We start from the raw sequence: 19,265 nt of genomic DNA, 5'->3' as shown, positions 1-19,265 counted from the left end.
GAGGTGATGCTTTACCTTTACTCAGCACTGGTGAGGCCACACATTTGACCTCAAATGTGTATAAATACCTGAAGGGAGGGTACAAAGAAGACAGAGCCAGGCCTTTCTCAGTGGTGCCCAAGGACAGGACCAGAGGCAATAGGCACAAACTGAAACACAGGAGGTTCCCTCTGAATATCAGGAAACACTTTTCTACTATGAGGGTGACTGAGTGCTGGCACAGTTTGTCCAGGGAGGTTGTGGAGTCTCCATCCTTGGAGATATTCAAAAGACAACTGGACATGGTCCTAAGCAACTTGCTCTAGGTGGCCCTAATTGAGAAGGGGTGTTGGACAAGACGACCTCCAGAGGTCCTTTCCAACCTCAACCATTCTATGACAGACGTGTAACCGCTCTTTTTCCAGCAGCTTGCTTGTCCGTTCATAGAAATGCAACAACCTCAGAGTAAAAACAAAACAAAAAAATTTCTAACATGATAAACCTCATACTGGGGAAACGCACATTCTTAATATTCTCCAGAGTGATATGCACTCTGGACCTTAAAAAATTACCCTCTTCTGATTTCATACCTTTCTTAATTATTTGAGTCTATCACGCACCGTATATTCCTCCGTGCTGCCTGATCTTTTCTCTCTCCTAGACTTACTGCCCACCCACTGCCACTCTTTACTGGTTCCATTATCTAGTGTTCGGCAGTTTCCTCACCCTACTGATGACTGCAGAGTTGAAATTGGTTCTCTCATACCTTATTCAGTTTCACTATTCAGTACAGACAGTTTGAGCGATATTACCCAAGCCAGATGAAATAATCTAGCATCTTGCTCCACTTCTCATCATTCCTTTTTTTTGATGACTCTAGGTTTCCTAAGAAGGTTCAGTGAGTTAATTCAGCTCACTGATCCCGTAGAAAATTTTCTTCCTACGGCTTTGTTTTAAAAAGTGAATTAGACTGACCACAGAAGAGTCCACTCATCCAATTTACATCCAAGCTAGCTAGGGCTAAGCAGCAGATGCACTGAGCTGCTAATAATGAAAAACAGAGGAGTGAAGAAAAGTACATCCTTTCCCCTTCCTTTCATTGGTCATGAAAATTCATTGGGTCAGTTCAAACAATTTCCTGTTATTTCACCCTTGAGCCAAGTTTCTTCGTTTTAGTTTCAATTTCTTTACCATAAAGAGATTGAATCCCGAGAGACAGAGCTGCCATATTTCTGTTCAGAATGTTCTGAAGATACATACAAGCCAGAGCATGCACAATAAATCCAACACTCTGTGGACACACCAGGATTACTCTTTGTACTACAAGCACACTATATACTTCGTTTGCAAAAGCACAACACTTTCAAGATATGTCAGATTTATGATTATGCTGCAGAAACGTCTGGGATTTCTGAATGTCTTCTGCCCTCTCAGTTTCTGGGGTGTAGTTCCAGCAGGGCAGCCAGACATCTGGAAATTCTGCACAGCTCTTGGAAGAAGCCTCATGGTCCAGATGGGAGGCGGAGGAGAAGAAGAGGGTAAAAAAAGTGGACAGTCTGGGAAAATCAGACATATAGTAGTCATACCAAAGTTTACAGGGAAAGGCAGTATCTATTGTTAGCTCAAACTTCTGGAAACAAGAGCTCCCACCACAGTTTAGGCCCCTAGCTCTCCACAAGCAACTCATGCTTCAAGGTGAAGTCTGAAAACTCCTGTTCCACAATGCTTTTTCAGGTTGTGCCTCTGCTATCAGCATCTTCAAACCATCGTCTAATATGAATAAAATTATGCACAGCCAGCCTCCTTACACAAATTAGAGAGAACTACTTAAGCATTTGACAATGCCAGAATTACGATCCTAGGACAGTCTTCCCCCACGCAGTCCTCCCACACTTTTCCATCTTCTGTCTCAACTCTTCTCTTCTCCTCCTCTAAATCAGTTACTCACCATTCTTCACTAAAGAACTAATTTTTCCTCCTTACTCTCTCTCCAAATTATTAACTATTCAAAAGTCTAAATCAATCTCTGCAATCTCCTGTCCTGATCAAATCAAAGGAAAGAGTAGTTCGCATAAATAACATTTTTGAGATCTAGTTTTAGCTTCTGGATTTTGCAACAAAGTTTCCAGTCCCCCTTCAGGGCCACAAGGTTAAACATTTCTCAATGACGAAGGCTCCCTTAGCGAGATAGTGACAAGGAAGTTGTCCAAAAAACCTCATTCTTCCCAGGCACTAAATCAACAACCACAGCAAACATGGTTCCCTCTCTCTAAGGAAAACTGGGAGGAGTGGAGCAGCCTCTTATAAGCAGCCACTTAGTCTGCCACCATAATCCAAAAGCCCAGTAAGAAGAGAAGAAAAAAGCATAACAAAAGAAAAGAAGAAAAAAAAAAAAACCCACCAGGAATAAGGTTGTGTGTAGTACATATAAAGTTATGCAAAAATCAAAACAAAATTTAAAAAAAAACCACCAACTTAAACTTCTGTAGAATGCTGCATTTCTGTTTAAAATTGCTATTCTTTTCTGGTCCATTTAGGTTGCCAGTAACTTTCTAGCTTAAACTCAAAGATGCTTTGACCTTTAACCGGGCTGAAATTTTCCTGCCCGAGAGACCACTTTTCATATGCTACACTGTTCCAGAGACTTACATGTTAGTCTCTGGATTTTCAAGGTAAGATTAGCAATAGAGGTTTCTCCATAAAGAGCCTACTAATCTGGAGCTTGTTCTTGCTTAGTTTGAGGTAACATGGGGTCAGCAAAGGCATACTGCAAAGTTTTTCTGTTTATTTCAGCTTCTAGTGAAAGAATGTTGAAGGCTCTAAGCCTTGGGAGTGTCCGCCAGTAAGTCAAGCTCAAGGTACTTTCTGAAGAGCTTAACAAAAGTTTTGCGAGTTGTAATTTTTAACTGTTGGTACCTCAGTGTCAGATAGTAACTTTAATAAATCAAAACTACTCACTTTATTTGTAAAAAGCATATATTTAATTTTGGTTCACACCAGTGAACGCAAAATCCGAATCTCAAATATTGAAAGACACAGACAAGGAAAACCAGCTTCTACCAGAGTATTTCCAGCAGAAAAAAAAAAAAAAAAGAAAAAAAAATCTCAAGGTCACTTAGCACAGGCTGATCAAGGGAACTTGCACTTCACTGAAAGCTGCAACTTCTTTATTTGGGATACACTCGCTTCAGAGAGAAAACAATCAGGGCAAAGAAAATAGAATAGACTACAAAGACCCATAAATACATTTCTCAACCTAATTCTCACACTGGATAATTAAACAGGTTCATAGCCTGTTTGGGATTCCAACGCTGTGCATAATGTCTAGGAAGTATCATTAACATTACTTAGAGGATCTGATTTAAAATCGGCATCATAATAGAAAGATACAAAAACATATTCAGCAGGTCACATTAGCAGATACTACTGTAGCATTTCTCTACTTAAGGATATTGTAAGTGGATGCAGTTTATTCTAGTGAAAATATTTTGCCTACATTAAGGTTTGCATCGGTTTAACTACAAAAAGCTATTTGGACTAAAAGACACTGACATTTATGCTCCTTTAATACTGAAAACTGGAAGATTTTTAACCAAAGAGAGAGATTCTAAGACAGCTTTCTAGCATGACTTGCTGGCAAGTGAGAAAGCACTTTTTAAAATGGTGCTCGATAAAATTATGAAGGGGACTATATGACCTGATTACTTGCAACAGCAGGGGAGTGGGCTATGTGACCCTGAAAGGTAATTCCCATTCTGTTTCTTTATGGCTCCTTACCTACTTAAACGATTGCTAAATTATACAACATTCTCAAACCACACTAAGATTAATCACAAAAGGGAGCTGTGCCAATGTAATTAAACTACTTGCCTATATTGATTCCATTAGTAAAATTCTCTTGACAATTTCTCAAAGAAATTGAGGGGAGAGGGGAGCAATATTTCTTCCATTAACATAAAGATTCTAGTTTCACTTCCATAAAGCAGGGCTCGTGTCTCCTTAGTCACAAGTGAAAAAAAAGTTCAGACCGCCCCAAGATAACCAGCCGAGGTTTCTCCATTTGAAAAGATCGTTTTAAACAAGTGTCAGTCTCTTCTTGGAAGAACCCTAAGGTCAGAACAGCAGAGGGTGCTGTAAGTCTGAAGTGAGGTGCATCAGCTCAGCACCAAGTAGCATCCAGATGCCACACGAAGTTCTACATTACCTCAGGTTTGGGGGTTTGTTTGGGGTTTTTTTTGTGGAGTTTTTGTTCGGGTTTTGTTTGGTTTGGGGCGGGGGGGGGGGGCATTTTGTGTTGCAGGAGTCATTTGAGATTCGTAAAAGCAGATGGCAAACAGTTAAATACTAAAATTTAACTATGTCAATTTCCACATAACATCAAAGAACAACATCAGAGACATTCTCAAAACATCGGCAGTTACCTATAATCCCCACCACTGATCTACACAGTTCTTGGCATATATTAAAGATTGATTTGTATTGAAGCTTAAATATAAAAAAAAAAAAATCGTATTTTACTGCCTATAATCAAAATTTAGACTGGACATGAATCCCATTATTACGAAAAAAAAAAAAAAAACTGAATCTAAACCCTAATGTAAATTTCTGCTATCACACAGGAATAGAAACTTGAGCTCTTTGTTAAACATTAGTCATCTCTTAAATCTGGCAAACACTGGATAGCAAGGGGTAACCAGGTAACTGGAAGACAGAACGGATATGTGTCTGCACTGTATCCCTTCAGGCAAAGCATGCGTGGTGTAATCATCATACCAGTTTAGAGAGACTCAGCGTAACACACGTTCAGATATTAAGCCAGAACTTAAATTAGTGGCAGGCCACAAAGATGACTATGACCAGTCTGAGCCACAAAGATAACAATGATCAGTCTGAGCCTATTTAAATAATCATTAAATCATTTTTATACAGTCATGCCTAACGACCCCAAATAAGAAGCTGATTTAAATAATTCTTTATTTCATTTTGCTCATGCACTTGAACTATGTTCCTAAAGAAAGGCTGATTCATATTCATCATGTAAATGAATGGGTAACTTACAGAATATGATGACAGCAATTAAATAGGGTCCATTATACATAACGCATTCATTTCACAGCAAGGAAGACTCTGCTTTGACTGGAGTTATAGCATATAAAGCCTGACATGAGTTTACATGCATTTTAAATTTTCATTTAGTTTTTAATAGCAATTGGTGAGTGATACCAAAAAATGCAGTATAATGATGACAATCTTAGTATGTAGATTGGAAACCGGTTAAAATGTACGCGCACACACACACATCTCCTTAAAGTTATTTCTCAATAGTTACATTTTAAAGTAAGCTGGATCCACAAGAAAGGTTAGGAAATAATGCAGTCAGTGAATAATTGTTTGTTTTAGAACAAATGCAGTCTGTGTGCGCCCTTGCAAGTTCATCTTAGCTCACAGAATGGATAAAGACAAAAAGCTGCCTAGGTGGTTTTTTCCTACTCCCTCTTTCTCAACCTGTAGTGTAACACTCGCTGCATAAAATGAATGAACAGAGTATTTTCAAAGCAGATGAAGAAAAAAATTACTATTTTTAAAATATAATTTAACACTTCAACATACACTTATTCCAGATTTTAATAGATTTCCGCAGTTTCTTATTCAAATTTAAAGTTGTGAGTAGAAATAGGTACTGCTCAACTAAGTGACTCTAATGAGTAGTCTTTATTGTAGGCTGTCATTCCTGACACACCAAAAAAAAAAGGAAAAAAAAGCATCCTTTATATATTTAGTTTCAGTACAATCCTTTAACTCTAGTTTGGCTAACACAATTACACAGTGATTTGATTACTCAATAGTTAATCACAGGGATAAAAGGCAGCAAAAGGTTGTGTTCAAATCTTTCATGAATGGAATAACTCTGTAATGTGCAGCTTATGGTTGTGCACTCTTCACTCCATGTCTTATAACAGCCAAGTCAGAACTTCATGCTGTTAGTAGCTCTGGCATAAAGATTTCCATATTTAAAGCTGACTTCAGGAACGTCCCATTTGCTGCTTCGGAAAGAATTCCCACTGCATGATGACGATGGAGCTCACATAACTTTGTTCAGTCTTTGGATCACATGCAAGACTCTAGTTAAAAGCCAGTGAAGAGTCGTTTTATCACTACTCAGAATATACACATCTCAGGGAACCATACCAGCAACCAGGGAACTCTTTACACTCCCCAGGAATTTGCTACCTAGATACAAAAGATTACATTTCCAAATGCCATAGATTCCAAACTGAAATCAAAAGTTCTGTTTTTAAAGTGGTGATGATGCAAACTATAAATCTAGGAATGTTTTCCCCTCACCTCCACCCTCCGTCCCAAACCAAAATCTTGATTGTTTTGATTTAAGAAGACATTGCAATCTAGAAATGCCAACTTGGAGAAGGGGGCAGAAGAAAAAGGAAAAAATAAGAATAAAAAAAATAATCGGTATTTTAAGTTCTACTATTCAAACAAAATGAAATGCCAAAAACTAGAGGAAAAAACTCACAACTAGAAAAAACACTTAACAGTAAGGACAAAATCCTACTAAGAGGTGCTTGAAAGACAAGATGAAGTTAGAAGGCATTTTAGTGCATGAATGAGAGACTATTCTTACAAGTACCAAAAGCCAGCATTGAATTTGAATTTTATTTAAAACAGGAAAAAGAGGAAAAACAACTACAAAAGCTGCAGCTTTGACATTTGTCACTCCTGAAAGAGGTGAAGAGGGGGACATCTACCTTCTATGAATACACAGACATGCTGTCCCCTTTCTTCCCATTAAAAGTAGTTTAGCAGCTGACATCCCTAAAGCACTTCAACTTAAGTCCTTTAAAGAGGGAAGAGAAAGAGCCTGGGAGCTGTGTTTTGAAAGAAAGAATGAATGGGATCAGCATCCCTTTGTCCTAAATTGAGTTTACTATATCCCTAATCTGCTAAAGTAGCTCAAAAATGCAACTTTTATTCTGAAAAAGAGTGAAGTTTTGTATTTGATTCCAGATGACACTAATTTTCAGCTGAGACGATTGTTCCTTTTTCAGAACCAGTTGGGTACAAAGCAAATTAGATCATAGAAGTCAAGTTTTATCTGCTACAGAGAACTGAATTATTTATATGCTCATTTACAGTGCCGACTTCAAAACAGTTCACTTCTTTTCTTCTCTAAATACGTGCGGAAAACTCCTCTTATTCATCTAAACCGAACTTCTAACAGTTTAGAACAACCTGCTTCTGGTTTGCATACCTGGCTTGATCTCTAACAGATTCTAAGATTTTTTTTCAGCAGGTCAATGGAAAAACATATCAAAACTCACAGATGCTATCCAACAGATGACTCTATGCTGAGCAGATCTTCCATTTTTTTCAGTATACTCACAGAAAGAAATTAAGATTACACAGACAATTATTAACGTGCAATATATACCAAGACAGTGTAAACCACAGCATAGTGCGCAGAAACAAACCAATGCTACCTCGAACAGTAAACAAAGAAGGTTTTAAGAGCAAAATTTACGGGAAATGGAATTCATTAACTGAAGTCGCCATTTGGCCAAGTGCTAACATCCATTAATTCTGGCGACACACTGTTAGACTCCAAGTGATCCTAAGTGGCCATAACTCTTATCCATCCACGCAAAATGTCTGCAAATATGACCTGAAATTTATGGTTTATCTATCTGGCTGATTGCACCTCTGTATGTGTACTGCACACACATTTCTGTCCAGCCACTTGCTAGAAGTCATAAAAAGAAATTTGTGAACAATTATAAATAAAGTTTTTAAAAAGTGAAATTATCTTTGAAAGCTTGTATTTGCCATTTAAGCACAGAGTTTGTATATAGAGGCCAGCAGCACACCCAAGACTCCTCAGATTTCCCCAAGTTGCATGAGTCCCTCATATGGCTGTTCAAAAACAGTTTTAAGTGTTACTGGATTGAAAAAAAAAAAGTATTCTTCTAGGGTCTTCTCTCTTCATAAGGGAAAAAAAAAAAAAAATATTCATGACTCATTCTTTCAGTGGGCCAAACAGTCTGTTACAGAACAGGTCATATCAACAAACTATTCAGTTCATTTCTTGACCGAAGAGTGACCAACAGCAAAAGAATTTGTAAATCTCCATATGGGATAATGAGGTAGTGACATGAATAACAAAGGCTTCAGGGGAACAAAAAAAGAGGCTACATGGGAGATTAGATTGAAGTAGATAATGGGAAGGAAACTGCAAGCTTTTGGAATCATCAAATAAATATAAAGAAAAGAAATGAGTCAGATGCTAAGAGAGTCAAGGCAGCAAAAAGGACCAAGTGACTCTTGGAGAAAAACACTAAATGAGGGAGCTCCCACTGTTAAAAGCTTGGTATAGATAGGTCTGCACATCAGTTTCATTTTCAACAGAATGAAAACATGCAAACTGGCATAGGGCTGTTTCCAAAACTGTATTCTTGAATATGAACATAGAATTTTGCCTCATTGTTTATGACCACTTTTTGAATTACTGGGTCAGTAATATCATAGTTCTTCAAAAAAGTTCAGTAGTCCAATGAGATGTCAAATACAGCAGTGAAGTTTCTGCTCTAATTTTCACAATTTTTTCTGGGTCTGCTGCCTTTTTAAAACGTCTTTTCAGCTTGATTTTCAGTTTTACTTTTTCTTCCTCGGCTGTCATCACTTGTATTCATTTTTTACTCTTCCTTTTTTCAGTTTGACAAGTGTGTTTCTTTTTTTCTGCTTAATACAATGTGCACGTCACTAGTCATATTTTTTCTTGTTTCACTTATGTTTTGTTCTGAACAATTAGTCTCTCCCTGCTTAAGCTATTCTGCTCCCAGAATAAAGTTGTATTCTCCCCTTCAGTTCTTTCTCTAAAATATTAAGAATGTTTTCTCATCCTTAGTATCAAAGGTGTTGCTTTTTATATGCCCACCAACATGGAATACAAACATTACTCCCTATGCCAACTACAGCTTCAGATACTGTTACTTCTTAAATGGGCTCCTATTAGTATCCAAGCATTAAATAAGCAGTGTCTTATGGCCTGCATGCTTGAAGAACGTTTGGTCTACGGAGTGCAAGCTGTGTAAGGTCTATCAGGATAATTTATTTACTCAGCTTAGGCCATGATCCTCCTACTTCTTCAATGGCTGTTCAGAAACCTTGATAAGTTGACTGAGACAACTGTTTCCAGCTTCCATTTTTCCAGTAGGGCTTCTGGAGATGAACATCAGGACCAAAAAGCCTTGAGAAGTTAAGTCTCTCCTCATGAGATGATTCTAGCTCTCAACAGACAGGAGATCCAATTTCAGTCTCTAAAATGTCTCAAGTAGTTTGCTCAACAGACAACTTAATTACCTCACTAAGCCAAATAACAGCACCAACCAATGGCAGCTGAAGTAATTAAATATTATTTTTTTAGAAAAAAAACCATTGACCAATTTAGTTTCAGCATCAAGTAGCCATTTTCCTTATCTAGAAGTTTGTAATACACTTCCATTATTCCAGGCTGATCTTTAAAATTTACTATGCACATGGTTCCATCCTGTTGCCATACTTAATTTCCCCACCAATCTTGTGAATCCATTACGTAAACATTTGCCTGCTTCTTGCTTGATGTTTTTCCAGCAGTGGTTGATCCAGGGGAAAAGAGCTGTCACTGATGGAAGAGGTGCAATAAATCTGTATCCCTCATTAGGTAAACTAGACTTGCCAGGAAATTGCCTCAACATTGCAGAATGCCACTGCATAATCTAGGACTAGGGTTAGCTGACTTCAGTGAAAGTCAAGTACTTTTCAGTGGGAGAAACTCTCACCCTAAGAGTTAAACGCAAACCTCAGGAGTTATCATAATTTGGAATAAATGAGAAATGCAGCCACAAATAAAGCTTTGAGAAAAGTAATACTAATATGAAGGCTGTTTCCCTAATTTTAACAAGTCTTAATTTATTCTGTGACTTTCCCCAGAATATCAAACACAAATTCAGTTACAAGAACCCTGAAGTGTAAATTCCATGGCTCTTCCTTATCTGCAAAAGAAATTAACATAATTAGAAAACTTATTAGAAACAAAGCACATTGAGGTAAATATCTTTTTCAGGCCTTTACATAATAACTGTCATATCAAGAAAAAAATAATTTCTTTACAACAAAGACGGATTAGATACTGTCTTGCTGTACGCATCCTATTCAATACCAAACACTTGGTTAATGCCCTAACCCTACCTCCAAAATTCACAGACTGCAAGACTATGACTAGAGGAATGATGTATTGTCTGAATCAGGACAAAAACTATGGATTCCATATAAGATGGAGCCCTGCCACAACACCTCTCTTGCCTTTCCCATCTACAACAGGAGTTGGAAAAAACATACTTTGGTTCTCTAAAGAACAAAGAGTACAACCATATATCTGAACTATAAAATAAAGATCATACAGGATCTTTATAGACATATACAACCTTCACAGATATTTTACAAAACATAAGACTCTAAGTTAAGGAAATCAGTGCCACAAACTCAGAAAATACCCAGTAATTTCTGAAAAAAAAACCTCTATATTAAACGATGAGGTTATTGTTTTGCTTGTCTCTTTCCAAGTCACTACTTGAGGAAAAGAAAAAGCATTTAACTTTCAGAAACAAGTCTGTCTTGATGCTTTTGGCATTACGTTATGTGCTGCTTTTCAGGCAATGCTCTACAAGAGATTAAGAGTACCCAAACACAAACCCAAACTCTTAGGCTACTACTAGTTTGCCGTCAGATCTTACCAAGGTTACAGTCAACCTCTGTTCCCATCCAGAGAAGAAAGGACATTCGTATCGATACATATTTGTTAAGTTTCATGACTACAGAATGTTCTAAAGCCTCAGATAAAAATGCTTCACAGAAGTACACCATACCGTCATTACCAGATAATTCTCACTCTAGCATGTCTTACACGTCAGAAATGCAACTCTGTACACATCTAAAAGGTAAGCTCGGTATCACAAAAAACATACAGTATTTAGGACAAGATCACAGAAACACAATACCATTTCCATTCTCAAGGAAATTGTCTTTCAAGATATAAAACGGGTATTGGGAAGTTTTAAAGCAGAAGTGTTTTTCACCAAAATACACAATAAAATCTCTCCAAAGTATCAAGAACATGTTTAATTGAAAAATAACTGAAAATAAATCTGCGTAAGTCAGCCAAAAGCTAAACAGAGGAAATTTATTTAGAACAAGTCCTAGATTTTACTGGGATTTTCTAATCTTCATGAGGCGCTTAAATCTGGGGACCAACAAATGAAGAACAGAAAGATAATTTTAATCTCTGATGAAGCTCTAAAGTGATCAGTATTTAACATCTAACTAGTATCCATCTGCAACCTGCACATGAAGTTACCACAGCGCTCTAATTTGTCTTTACTCAAAGTCACATAGCCTCCTGGCACTCCTTATATAGTTTAGTGACCATGATTCACTAGCAAAATTTATCCATGGTATGTGTTTGGGATGATACCTGATTGGAGTGTTGTCATCTGCATTCCTGGTTCCAGCAATGTCATGTTGATCCTTTTCTCAATAGTTACAATCCTTTAAAGACCTCTCTTTATATATAGATAGATCTAAATATGTTTTAAAAAATAAAAATCCAACAGGACCCCTCAACTCTGATCTTATTCAAAACTTGAAAAAAATTCTCATCCCTATATGATGAAAATTGCGCCTACTGAGAGAACTCAGTCTTTCAACATGCAGTCCTCTGCTTATTCATTACAGGCAAGTTGGAACAGCCCAGAATCAAATTACTGCTAGGAGAAAAATGAATACTCAAAGGGGAATGCAAGATGTGTAGTTAGCAGAAGTAAGGTCCGCCTCTTGATGCTCTGTAAGTAAAAGGGAAGGGGGAGGAAGGGGTCAGAGACACTAGAACTGGCAGTTTTTTCCCCTTTTAAGAGGATGACGTCTTGGGTAGACTTTCAATCCCCTAAGGGGCTCTGCTGATGAGGCAATTTCATTCCAAGGACAAGGAGACTCAGTGTTAACATAAACACGCAGACATCCTCAGCTTTGAAACAACATGGATAAAAAACATGTACATCCTGCTGATAGATCAGTCACTTTTCTTCAATCTTTACCAGTCCTTTTTCTTAATAATTGCACTATTCCCCTATCCCTATCAACTCCCCTTGCTGATGACTGAACCTGAGCTACTGTAACAAAAAGGACTGGAATGCCATCCAAATAGATGGTAGTGTGTGATTCTTAAAAACAAACAAACAAAACCACACTTTCTCCTTCAGACTTTTCCCATTGTGGATCACACCCTCCAACTAACCTGTCTAGAGGCTAAAATAAAAATTAAAGTCATGTTTCCCACATCCAAATTATTAGTTTCAAATTATTTGGGATAGTGGACAAAACTTTTATAGTGAAATATTTCTCAAGTAAAAGATAAAAATAGCATTAAGTCTTTCCTCACTAGATGATTCTAGCTCCCAACAGAGAGGAAATTCAATTTCGGTCTTTAAAGAGTCTCAAGCAATTGGCCCAACAGATAATTTAATTATCTTAACAAACTAATTCCAATGCTTCTGTCCCCAGAGCAGCTTTCCCTGATTCTCCATCATTCCCCAAGGCTCATCATCACTTCTCATTAGGTCATCTAAGTAAGTAACCTCATGTATTTGCACCAAGCCCAAAAATATATGGAGCTCTGCATCAAAGACACAGCCCAATTTTTAGATTTAATATCCCTTTGCAACAAGTCAGAGTCCCTCTCCTGCCACAACAGTATTCAAGAAGAACTAGGTGTGCGAAACTGCTTTTGCGTTTCTTTCCGACTCTTCTAATTTTAAATAACGTCAGGGCTTCCCTAGCACTCAGATGCAAGAACTCCCGAACAGCTGCTTGACAGCTGAGAGAAGAGCATGGCAGGTTTTAGCAACCTACCTTTCTTCTCCCACACAGACACATCTGGGGCTTCAAAGGAGACAGCAGAAATTCATTTGGCAGCTTTAAACAATACAGGAAAATCTCTTACAGTGACAACATTGTAGTATTTATCAGATTTCCATACTCCTTACATCAGTAGTGTGTTGTAAAAGGACAAGAATCAGCTCATTTGGCTTCTCGTATTCAAACACCACCTATGCAGTTCTAGATTCAGAGCCAGACTAGGCAAAAATTGCAGGCCTAAATGTTCATTCTTGCTGTGCAATCTTTATGGAAAGGATCCGCAGTGGTGCACTGTATCCTGAGAATTTAGAGACAATAGTGACACAAATAAGTCACTTTAACACCTACCCTGAATATCCATGTTTATGATAAATACAGGAAACTATCAATTTTCGGCAGCAAGTATGCTTATTTTTGTGGTATAAGGGGAAGCAGTATAAGAAAAGTGGTAATCCTTCCTACAGTGTCCACGGACTTCACCTAACTCCCTGAAGTACATACATGTGCGCTGTTGGTGACCATGAACAGACAGATGAAATTTAAAGCATTAACCAGAACGTTGCTTATTTGACCAGCAAGGAAGACAATGACTGCACCACTGAATGTCTTCCTACAGGGATTCCTTCATTATACTTTATGGCAACGTATTGATTGTGGCAGAGGGAGAGTTACAGCCTGAAGAAGCGGCTCACAGTATCCCGACATAACTGAATTAGAGAAAACTTTTCATGAGGAAAGCTACACATTACAGAAGCAGGATTCCTAGCCCAAAGCTAGGATTCAGTTTGCTAAGTACTAGCAGCAATTGACTGTTGTGAAACGCTGCAACCTTTCTTGCATGAAGCAGCTGTTTAAGTAGAACAGACTGAGAATCCTGCTGAATGGCATTCTCTCTTTAAAGAACCAGACTTCCTTTCCCCATTACTACCTTAATATTTAAAACAGCAAAATGAGCAACAGAAGTCCTTACCCACATAGACAAAAAACAGCTGCCTAGACCTGGGCCTGACTTGTTCAGCAAGCAGTTTAAATTCATGAAAAAGGAATGTTTTTTAAAGAGCTATCAAATTATATGTTTAATGTTCATCCATCAGTCCTGAACCTCGAAACCTCAAAGGCAAACTGAAATAAGAGAGAAACTGGAAAGGAGAAATAGAAGGGAGCGGAATATTAGAAACCAGTGATTGAAGAAGGGCATTATCATCTTGTTAACTTGATCATGAACAAAAGAAAACTGTGTTGAAAGCTAACTTGAACTTGTTAAAGCCACCACATTAAAGCTGCCTTTGGCATTATTCCTTCTAACTCAACTATTCCCTCATCACTATTTATTTGGGTTTTTTTATATTTCAAGAGATTACCACTTCTCAGCTGTTTAGTAGCTCCCATCAGTAACAGGCCAGTCATTTCTATCATGCTCTGAATCTCATAGCTCTATCAGAAACTTTCAGACAGCATGCTAAATTTACAGTCTCCTGGGACATAAAGTCTCTTAACACAAATCTATCCAAGAGAGACTGGTTGTTTTTATTCTAACAACCATTCCCCTTACTCACACATGAGAAAACAGCAAGCCTCATTGGAATGTGAAGGACAGATCAGAGAAAGCTATATATTTCCTGTCTTGATCCTTTTGTTACAATACTGACTTAATCTTCTTCACATGTAAGTTCTGGATGAGGCAGTAACTACCACTCGGTAATCAAAAGTAACTTTGAGTCACACTATTCCAGAAGTCAGCTATACACTAGAACAACAACAACAAAAAAACAAACCACCAAACAAACAAACAAAAAAATCCACCACAAAAAAATGAGAAAATAATTTCAGAATAATCCTGTCTTCCTATCTCTTTAAAATCCTTTCTTGAGAATAAGATACCACCCTTGTTGATAAGCAAACACACCTAACTTCTTAAATGAGTTCACAAGTCACAATATTAACTTTTTAAAAGGCCAGTTTATTACATGATTTTAGGAAAACATTATCAATGTTTTAAAGCAAGAAGACAGTTATAAAATCTGCAAAATCACCATAATAAGTTATATTTTAAATAAATCCTGAATCTGACTGCATTCAATATAATGACAATCCAGGATGGGAAAGGGAAAGAAGAGTAGAGAGATGGGAACATATAACTTAATAAAAGAATTATAGGAGCAATCACCTACACAATTCTTTAAAATAAAACCAGGTGCCCTAACATTTCAAAATATTACTCCTCTCTTTTAACAGTAAATGGGTGCAGGCATATAGGCACTAAATTAGCTCCTTAGAACCATTTAAAGAGTTCAACTCTGTAATTTTTAAGTGAGTAATCAGCAACAGTTTATGTGGCAACAATTAATCCTACGATTTTTACAGCGCTTGGTCTTTACAGTAATAGGAGTACCTTCTGATACCTAAAGCACACGCCTATTATATGACTTCAAGTCATACTGAAATTCCACACATTCCAACTAGTCTCTTTTCCCCCAGCACATATGGTACTTTGTAGAAGGCAAGCATTCCACATCAAGTAAACCCCAAAAATTGACAAGCTGGTACAAGTTTTGCCCAAGCCTGTAATCATTAAATGCAACAGTTCCTTCGAAGGAATGTTACCTCATCTTAAACAAGCCTACAGTGAAAAGAAACCAGGACTGTCATAGGCTTCTAACACAATGTTTTTCATGACCTCTGGACAAACACAACTATGAATTCATCTGGGGAAAATGGGTCAAGAGAGGGTCAATAAGCTAGTGGAGCAATTATACTTTCAAACTAAAGTTAAATAGAAGGATAATTTGGATCAGAAATTATCAAACTGCCTAAGATTTGTATATTCATCACCTGTTTTTTCTCTTTTTTGTAACCACATTCATCGGGGCCTTGCTGTAACCCTGCCCTAAGGGTTGTGAAAAGTTATCTTGGCATCTTAGTACAGGTGATGGAGAAAAATCAAGACACACATGAGATCTTCAGATGATTCTGTAACGATCTTTTTCTGGCTTGTGTGGCAACAACTTGCCAGTCACAGGTAATCTGCCATAGTTAAAGAAAGTTGAGGCCTTGATGAGCATGGGTAAAAAAGGAGAAGGAATGTGAATTTTGGGTAGAAAAATTTACTGTGAAGCACAAAGATAATAAATAACTACGTCTTAAATGTCCCATTAAGCTTGATGTCTGAACAGAACCTAATAATTGTGTCAAAATATGTTACTAACACCTTACCACATAAGGTTTCCTTCCACTGAACTAACAAGAAATTGTTTCCTATCTATCTGTTACGTTCCAAGACTTTACACATATCCTTAATGGCTTTTATTGCTTTTTAATTTAGTGTAACTTAGTAACAACTATTCAGTCAAGATGTTTAAGATTTTTACACCCATCTATCTAGGTGTACCTTAGCGTTGTAGGTACACACACCTACAAGGATAATGTGTAGCTGTGATATGGGAGAAGAATATGAAGCGGTGTCTGGGTCTGAAATAAAACAAAACCAACAAGAAAACTCCCAGAAACTGTCTCTTGCTGCTCTTCAGTTCTCTAAGAGCAGAAAAAAAAAAAAAATCCGCTGTCCTAGGACATATGGCAGCATGTGCATACAGGACTGCACTCCCAGTTCTCCCATGGGATACATAATTCCATGATGCTTCACATGCCAAAGAAATTTCTATTTTAGCTCAGCTAATAGTTCATGTTCCAGAAGCACGGCCTGAAGTAACAAATTCAGTACAAATCCGTCTTAATGTTTTTCTACAGACCTCTACAGACAAAGTCTTCTGTAGGCAAAAGTGACACAAAGGGTTAACCTGTTAGAAGCACTCAGCATAAGCAGTTAGTTCGGCTGTGAGTCAGCAATGCCTGTCTAGAACTGCGAACAGGAGACCCTTTGACACAGATAGGCAGCTTCTAGCAAGTCTCTTATTTACCATCTCCTCCCCTCCCACTGCCACTCAGCTTGAATCTTCCTCCTATCTTGAATCTAGCAAGTTGTCACAGAAGCAGTTTCACTGCACAAGATAGGCTTCCACAACAACTTCGGATTGCTCAAATGTTTAAGCAGATTGCCATCTCAACTGACAGATCATCTCTAAAGGTTTTTCAACATGTTTGAAGCCAAAGGCACAACGACAAAGATACACCACACTACAAAAAAAGGAGCTTTAACAAGCTCAACAGCTTTCAACAGCTGTGCAACCTCTACTCCGAGATAACTGAAAAGTTCCCATTTCAGGGAACAAGTTTATTAATTCAAAATGCATCAGCTATGTTTCCAACGGCTCACTAAACGAAGTCTCCTTTTATGCTGTGACAGTTCGCAGATAACCGTATTTCAACAGCATTTTTCTGTCCCACAATACTTCAAACGAACGCACGCACAAACAACATATAACAACACACTGCAGTACAGGAGGAAAGAGCATTGTGTAGCTCTGAAGATAAGGAATATTCAGGTAGTCTAGATCAGGGACTTTGGACTTCATGCTTTGTCTGAAAAGCTGCACCTCCAGCAATAAAATTCCCACTATTGTGCTGAGCCCTGATAAAGAATCAGCTCTGAAGAGACCCACCTAATGAGTCATTTCCGGGAATATCCCTTCATCAAAAGGCATGGGCAGAGGTGTTCTTTTTCAAATACTTTTTAAACTCAACTCTATTTCACCTGTTCCAGTCAAGCAGATTTGCAGCCCACAGTGATACAGCTTCAAGGTTGATTCCATCAAAATAAGATTTTCCTGACAGAAAACCATCTATTTCTGTAAAACATTCCAAAATACCAATTTTTAAACCTATCCAAACAACTGAATCATATAGAGACTCTTTCATTTCTGTAACAGAACAGCCATTCCTCTCACCATAACAAATGCTGTCGTGTCCTGCTTATATCCATTCAAAGTGCAGCTACAAGTTCCATTTTCTTAACAAGGTACTCTTATCTATTCCCAACACTAGTATCCCTTTCCTGTGGCATCAAGGATAAACAATTCAGGACCCTTGATCATGTCTTATTCAGTGAGAGAATAACCCTGCCTCCAGTAAATTCACGTCACCCTCAGGTGGCCAGTTATCAGGTTTTGGATACAAAGGCTTATATGATTTTCCCGTGCTGCCTTCAAGCCCCTCTACCACCTTCAAAACTACCTCAGTTAAACTTCTTTTGAAATCTTTCCTTGCCTTCGTAACTATAAAATGCCCAAGGCAGCCACTAGTTGAGATGACAGTTTACCATGCTGACTAATATTCCAATTTCTTCTCTTTTATTTACCACCACCATCCCCTTTATCTCATACTTAAGAGGACTGCAAACTTTTAAGGATTAGAAGCTTTTTGTTCTGTTTTTGCAGTTCCTAGCTTCTCCATTTTTAAGGTCCATAAACATGACTGTAATCATATAATTATGGTATAATGTATATGAATGAGGAAACTCTTTTTATCCTCTTAAAAAAAAATATTTTGGTTGAAGTTAATTAATTCTTCCAACTAACAAAACACTGATACACTGTTCAGAGAAGGGCATGCTCAGTTACTAGAGGTAAAGAACCAGGCACCTCAAGTGAGGTATCCCTCCAATCCAAATTACTATCCTACAGTTCACATATTCTAAATCTCTTTACCACAAGCGTTACATTCTGGCTATAAAGCCACTCCAAAGCTCCCCAGCATTTCCAATATGCTGTGCCATGCAACTCTATGTAATTCATATAATGCAACATATAATGCCCAACACTATAAGGCATGCAGAACTCAACCATGCTCAAATGCATTGTACCTTGCAGGTAAAGTTGATAGCAAGAACTCAGACCCTAGCAAGTCTTTCATATTGCCAAGAGCCACCAACATATACCCCAGAGGGTGCAGTAAAGAGAGATCACCAAGAAGAATTCACAAACAGAAGCCACCAGTTACTAAATGGTTTAATCAGTCAGCCACAGGATGGGGCTGAATATGCAGAGGCTTTCACGGCAGCCTGGTGATCCTAAATTCAGGCAGTTCACATTCTTCCAAAACCACAAATTCTGGTCACTAAGTAAGCCTACATTCTGCCACTCTGCTGTCACTGACCAAATGGTCAGAGGGATTCATACCATAGTTGTCCATAAGCTACCCATAGCTCAAGAAACATAGGCAGGTCATTTTCACTCTAGCATTAGAAGGCCTACTGGGATATTTCATTTTTAACTCCAGGTCTTGTTCCTCCTTCTAATAAGTCTGACAGATCTTCTCAGACATTTGCAGTGAGAAAGTTACTCACTCTTGATAAGTGCAGACCAAGGTGGCAAAGAAAAATCTATAGATGGCTATAGTGTGAAGATGAGCTAACACTTCCTTTGACTAAC

At 37.9% G+C, this 19,265-nt stretch overlaps 1 protein-coding gene across 1 annotated transcript in view; it reads right to left on the bottom strand.

The window, feature by feature from the left end:
• Positions 1–19,265, bottom strand: part of MRTFA (myocardin related transcription factor A) — an 88,290-nt gene that overhangs the window by 57,454 nt on the left and 11,571 nt on the right.

This window comes from Tauraco erythrolophus, chromosome 4, assembly GCF_009769465.1.
Source record: "Tauraco erythrolophus isolate bTauEry1 chromosome 4, bTauEry1.pri, whole genome shotgun sequence".
Classification (NCBI taxonomy): domain Eukaryota; kingdom Metazoa; phylum Chordata; class Aves; order Musophagiformes; family Musophagidae; genus Tauraco; species Tauraco erythrolophus.
Note: the sequence above shows the minus strand (reverse complement) of the source record. Positions and strands in the feature narration are given on the sequence as shown.